The following is a 7438-nucleotide window of genomic DNA, read 5'->3' as shown; positions in this document are numbered from 1 at the left end:
CCCACAGAAAGATAATGCTGAGTTTAGTTCATAAATTACAAGCACCAAACTTAAAAGCTGCCTGAGCCTAGAATGTTCCTTTCATTGCTGAAATTATAATCTTCATCTCAACAGATCTTTTCTTCTTTTCAAAGAGAGTACAAAATCAGTTGAATCATGAGTTTTGTTTTTTGTTCCTGGCATTGTTTTTATACATACAAATGAGGAAACCATTTTGTCACTGAAGATTGCACAGGAATAAATTTGGTACATGACTAAATTTGCAATAATAGAAGAATTCAAATGATTTGAAAGCATCTTAAAAACTCAGGATCCATGGATAGAAAGAAACCAGTTCTTCAGAAAGCACTACCCTGTGAAAACCATCCTAATCACCCTCTTGTGGGGACTTTTCACATCTAAATGGGAAAAAGATAGTACACTCTGTTGGTCTTCTTCCTAGGTAGGATTTAGGAAGATTGCTGTCCCTCACATAAAAGGGTCTTCATTCTGCTTTACCCTCTTAATAGCAGAAAGTTATGTGATTTAATAATCTAGCCTCTAAAATTCAGCTCCTATTATTAAATCAAACACGTACTTGGTAAGCATGTGTTACATATAACTTGTTAGTGTGAAAAGTTCAAACTAACAAATATGGACCTTGCTTTGTCCTTTCCAGTCTTTCTACAAGGAAGGAAATGCACTAATCCTTCAATCACCACTGTCCAGCCCTGCCAATCCTACTAAAAGCCCAAGCCCTTCCAAAGAAAGTGCTGCAGATAAGACTGAAACAAAGGAGCTAAAATAGGACAGGAAAAACTCAGAGACCATATCAATACTATACCAACCATTTAAAGAATCTTAGAAGTTAAAATTGTATTTGAAAGTAACTATGTGAAAAATGTAAAGATCAAATTTTACCAAGGTTACCACAAAATGAAATTTTGAATCCCAAATTCTAAATAACTACATTGAAAATAAAATTGCAAAGCTGAGAACTTCCTACATTTTAGTACACTGACACACACCAGAAAATGCGACCCAAGTTACTGTGTTCCCCTTCTCCAAGAAAAAACAACAAAAAATTTACAATAAACTTAAAATCTGGGGACTTCCTACTAGATATTTGTATATTGATACACACCAGAAAACACGATCCAAGTTAGTGGGGCCCCCAACTCCAAGAAACAACAACAACATCCTTGAAATTAAAAAAGGATGGAAAGAACTGAAGTTCAAGACTGTTTAAAGAATACCGAGTTTGGGGGTCTAGAGAGGTTGTTAGGAAGACTTGCTGCTCTTTAGGAGGCTTACAACTCCTCTAACTCCAGCTCCAGGGAATGGATGCCCCTAACCCTCTTGGGCGTGTGTGTGCATGCGTGTGTGTGTGTGTGTGTGTGTGTGTGTGTGTGTGTGTGTGTGTGCGCGCACGCATGAGCATGTTGTATAACCTCCAGGAGGAGGAACTTTCTTTCCATGGTTTGAGTTCTAAGATCATCAGGTTTGGTAATAAGCACCTTTACTTACTGGCCCAAAACTACATATTTTAAATGCTGCATTTTTATCATGGGGACATAAGGAGTTATTAGAGGGTCAAAAGGAATGGCAGAGACAAAGGGGTGACATGAAAATGTTACTATTCATATTTTTAAAAGAAAGACATAGCTCAAAGGTTTTTATTTTTTTCCTTTTCACTTTTATGAATATCTACACTCAGGTGAAACATGGATAAATGGTGCTCTGGATTGCCTTTCTTTTAAAAATATGAATAATAACATTTTCAAACCATTGGACTGAGAACAGCTCCCCAATGGAGAAGTTAGAGAAAGGACTGTAGGAGCTGAAGGGGTTTGCAACCCTACAGGAAGAACAACAATATCAACCTACCAGACTGCCCAGAGCTCCCAGGGACTAAACCACCAACCAAAGAGTACACATGGAGGGACCCATGGATCCAACTCATAGGTAGCAGAGGATAGCATTGTTGGGCCTCAGTGAGAGGGGAAACCCTTGGTCCTGTGAAGGCTCATTTTTCCCAGTGCAGGGGAATGCCAGAGTCCAGGAGTGCGTGGGTGGATAGGTGGATGGGGGAGCACCCTCATAGAGGCAGGTGGAGGGGGAATGGAAGAGGGGGATTCTGGGGAGGTATAAGGGAAGAGGGATAACATTTGAAATATAAATAAAGAAAATATCCAATAAAAACAAAAGGAAGAAAGAAAGAAAGAAAGAAAGAAAGAAAGAAAGAAAGGAAGGATGGAAGGAAGGAAGGAAGGAAGGAAGGAAGGAAGGAAGGAAGGAAGGAAGGAAGAAAGAAAGAGGACAAGAACAAAAAAAAATCCTTGGGGGGAAAAACTCTATACTACAGAGAGTAAATTTCTAACAAATAAAAAGTCCCCAATCCTTCTGTTCAATTAAGAATAGAAGCCCACATTTTTTTTTCAATTCATATACTTGGACCACTTCCCCCTTACCTCTCTTCCTCCTCCCTCCAAATCTTCCCATGTATCTTCACTTGCTCTTGTTCAAAATAATGGCTTTTTTTCATTAACTGTCCCCCCTGACCCCACTCTCTCTCTCAAATACTTAAGTACAATCTGCTCAGTTTATATAAGGCTACTTGTATATATGTTTCTGGCTGTACAATGTCACTTGTATGTATGTTTTCAGGCTGTATGTTACTTGTATGTATGTTTTCAAGGCTGACCATTTGGTATTGGATAACCAATTAGTGTGCAACTAGGTAAAGGCACTAGTTGTTAAACTGATGACCTAAATTAAATTCCCATTTGACTTTAGTCTCTAAAACCCACATAAGAGAAGGATAATAACAACTACTGAAAGTTTTCCTTTGTTTTTTTTTACATGCACATGTATGTATACATACATCCATGCAAAAATAAACATTTCAGATTAATTAAGATAATAAAAATATGAAGTCATAAAAAACCTGACTCTATATATAAAATGTAAGCTCCACAGGAAGACAACAGTATCAATTAATCTGGACCCTGGGGGCTCTCAGAGACTGAATCACCAATCAAACAGCATACATGGACTGGACCTAGGCCCCCTGCACATATGTAGGAGATGTGCATCTTGACCTTCATGTAGGTCCCCCAACAACTGAAATGGGGGTTGTCCCTAAAGCTGTTACCAGTCTGTGGAATCCATTCTCCCAACTGGGTTGCCTTTTCTGGCCTCAGTGGTGTAGGATGGACCTAGTCCTGCAGTGAATTGATTTGCCAGGGTGGGGAGCTACCCAGGGGAGGGGGCATCCACTCTCTCAAAGAAGGAAAGGGAAGATGAGGAGAGGGAGTATGTGATAGGGGGGCCAGGAGGGGAAGAGCGATTGAAATGTTAAATAAATAAATAAATAAATAAATAAATAAATAAATAAATAAATAAATGGAAAAATATATAAGATATTACTTGGCTATACATATTTAAAAAACTGAAAATTGGGGACAGAAAATAGCTAAGTGGGTAAAGGTGATTGCTGCCAAGGCCAACAAACTGAGTGAGTCCTGGAGATCAAATCCAATAGTTGTCCTCTAACCACTACTCTGTGTACATGCATGTACACATACACAGAGAGAGAGGAAGAGAGAGGGAAGGAGGGAGAGAGAGAGGGAGGGAGAGAGAGAGGGAGGGAGGGACAGAGAGACACAGAGTTACAACATAATAGATAGATGTAAAAATAATCATACTGAGATATGATTTTTCAGATTGACAACAACCGAGAGTAAACATACCATATTGAGAACCTGAGGAAATTAAGCTTGCTCAGTCAATGCTAGTAAGAAATTATATAGACACAAATTTTGACAAAACTAAAATTAAAGACAAACATTTTGACACAGGAATAACACTTCTAGGAGTCTGTACACAAAGACACACATATGATGTACACACAAATTAATCATCACCCTACTGTTGGCAAAAACAAGAGAATGGGGTTGGGGGTAGAGCTAAGTAGAAGAATTTGTTTAACATGTGTGAAAGCCCCGGGTTCCACATCAGCATCTCTCTCCTCACCCCCCCCAACACACAAAAAGCAAGCAGCCTAAACATATCATAGGAGCCTGTCTATAGTCATTCAGTTATTTGAAGTGAGAGTCAAAAGTGAAATACATGTATACTCTAATAAAATATTTCATAATGTTTTATCTTATTTTAGAATTATCTTGAATTATACTTAATACTATATTCTAGGGCCAGTAAGAAGGCTTAGTGAGTAAACAACAAGCCTGAAAACCTAATCTGATCCCCAAGATTCACATAGTGGAAACAAAAAAAACAAAACAAAACAAAAAAAAACACTTAGAAGCTGTCCTCTGATCTATACTTACATTCTATAACATGCATGCGCCCCCTCACATATATAAACAATAACTGTAAAAAGATATATTCTAATTAAATACTATTTGTGTTTGGTACAGATCTACCAAAGAATATACTGATAATCGTATTATGATATTATTGCTGATTTTAAGTCTCACAAAGTCTACTAACCAACAAGCAAAAAACCTACACAGCAGAAGATGGTAAGAGCTGGGCAGATATCTGGTATACTTTGCTGCTCTTGTACAGGACACTTTAGTTTGGATCGCCCACATCAGGTATTTCACAACTGTCTATAACTCCAGCTACAGGGGATCTGATCACCTTGACATACCACACCACACCACACACACACACACACACACACACACACACACACACACACACACACATAAATCTTTTAAAACCACATAGTAGAATTTACTAGTCTTGAAGACACCATAGAATCTCAAAGTCAACAACATGGAAAACTCCAAAAGCTTCCAGGCTACAGTGTTAATACATTGACAAACAGATCTCATCCAATCTCCAGACTCCTGGCCCTCATAGTCCCACACTGGAAATTACATAGTACATTCTGAAACATAGATTTCTCTCACCAAGACAAATGTCCAGGCTGATGCTTGACACTGACTAATCTCAACCTCTTAGTTGAAATCTGAGCCCCCTCTGCTAGATGATCTCCAAGGTTCCTTGTTGTTTTCAAGTCCACAAATTCATTTCTATGCACTTGGAGCCTTACAAACTAAGAATGGCTACTAAAATTTTCAATAATAAAGATCAGTTTACAGGGGATCAATATGAAATCAACCCCATCAACCCCAAGTGTTTTCATTATGATTCTAAATCACTTACAAGGTAAGTTTATGGAGTGATTAAGTACAATTCAGAATGTTTCTAAGAAAATAGCAAAAACAGAACAAATAGAATACGGCCTGCCAACAGCTTGTGATTAAGCTCCTGCCCTGTGAGGGTCACTTATGGTAAAGATGAAAATTAAGAGGTTATAACTAGACAGCAACAATTTTGTGAGACATCAAGAAGACGCCTGGGATAGTTTCCAAATTGACTGAAAGTTATTTTTACTTAAAGATATTTGTGTTCTATTTTTTTCTTTAAAAAAAGTATTAAAAAAATCAAGCAAAAAATTAACAAAACTACACATTCTCAGTTTATTTTACTTACTTTAGAAGAGTAAGTAGTAAAAACTACAGTTTAAGATCAATAGATGATGTAAGCAACCAAATTTAAAAGATAAAACCTAAGGAAAAGAAAAGATTGGTTCTTTCCCAAAAGCAGATTACACTTGCAAAAAAAGACAAAATAGAACTAAACTCAGTTCAGAGTTCCCAATTCACAGCAGACTAATGTGAGGTGGGGCTGCCCAGTCTCCTGGAGAGCTTGCCTTTGTTTTTATTTGTAAACTGGAAATACCGGTGAGGACCAGTGGAGTTTCCCAGACTGTAGGTATCTGCAGGGCATTTCCACCCCACTCCACCCCTTCCAATAGCAGTTCTCTGCTTCTAACACCAGCTGGCCGCCCTACAATTCAATCCACACAGGTTGAAGAGCTTAGTCCAACAAGACTGCCCCATTTAAAACATCAGCCACAAGTCTCTAGCCACAGAGTAGTTATATGACATGAGGACAAATTCAGGGGTTTTCATACCTTCTCCTGGGGGCCAAACTTTACTCAAGAACGTGAGAAAATGCTACTTATACTCACCGCCTGCTTATTAGGTGTTATATAGTGGTGAAACAGCCTGAAGGAAGGCAAAGAATGCAGGGCAGAGGGCTGCAGGTCTCTCCGGACTTCTTAGGGCATGCTTCCTCTTAGAATTTCTGTATGGATACCAAGCTAGCAACTCCCAAACATGTCACTTGAGAACTTAAAAGCATTAGCTGCTCTTGCAGAGGACCTGGGTTCAATTCCCACCACCTACGTGGTTGTTCAAAACAATCAGTAACTCCAACTTCAGGGGATCCAATTCCTGTTCTGGCCTGTGTGAGTACTGCACACTTGTGTACAGGCATACAAGTGGACAGGACATCTATATACATCAAACAAAGTAATGCTTGTCTGTATATTCATTGTAAACTTAGGTGGGGTTTAGTCAGTAAGCTGCTTGCCTTGGAAATGTAAAATCTACAAGATCTGAGAAATATGGCAGGTTCCAGGCCAATGAGACATTCTGTCTCAATCAAAAACACGTGGTGGATGGCACTAATGACACTCGAGGCTGTTCTCTGGCCTCTACACATACACACATACACACATGTGTATGAAGAAATTATACAGAAATTATGAATGAGCACTAATCATTGTACTCAATTATGAAACACTGTGTGTGTGCTGGGACTTGAAGCCAGGTCCTCTGGAAGAGTAACAAGTTTCTTAACCACTGAGCTATCATCTCTCCAGCCCAAAATTTTTCAATGATGTTGTTCAATTTAATAAGGGTGCTTTGTAAATAATTTAATGAGTAACAAGTGGCTAGACTAAACTTGAGACTGACAGGGTTGTATATGTCTGCAATCCCAACATTTAGCACAAAGCTCAAGGACAGCTTGGAGCTCCTCGCCGAACCCCAAAAAGTGATAATGATATTTTATGAATTTTACCATCTCTTTTGGTAAATTGAAATAAATTGCATGTGCCATTCGGGAAAACCCTTTAAGTACAAGCTTCTAATTAAAATGATAAATCCCACTTAATAGAGGTATTTGCTTTGTTTCTCTCATTTACTGTTATACTGCTGTCATTAGCCAACTGATAATTGTTATGTGTGTGTGTGTGTGTGTGTGTGTGTGTGTGTGTGTGTGTGTGTGTGTAGATGTGTGTATGTGTATCACCTCAGTCTTCCTTATTAGCCTATTTTATTTAATTCAGATACCATTATTTCCTCTTAGCGAATAAAAACAAAGGCTGATAGACATAAACATGACTTGGTTTGGGTCACATAATTAGTGAAAGATGGCGAGCACTCAGATTTATCAGTATTCTCTGAATAATAGAAATTGGAGCTCTAAAAGGAAGAGTTTGTGCCAACAAGAAGTGTGTGGGGACTGACTGTTCGTCATCTTAATAGACTTCAATTGTTGAAATAATGATGTCTCA

This window comes from Micromys minutus, assembly GCF_963924665.1.
Source record: "Micromys minutus genome assembly, chromosome: X".
Lineage (NCBI taxonomy): Eukaryota > Metazoa > Chordata > Mammalia > Rodentia > Muridae > Micromys > Micromys minutus.
This window is presented reverse-complemented; position numbering follows the sequence as displayed.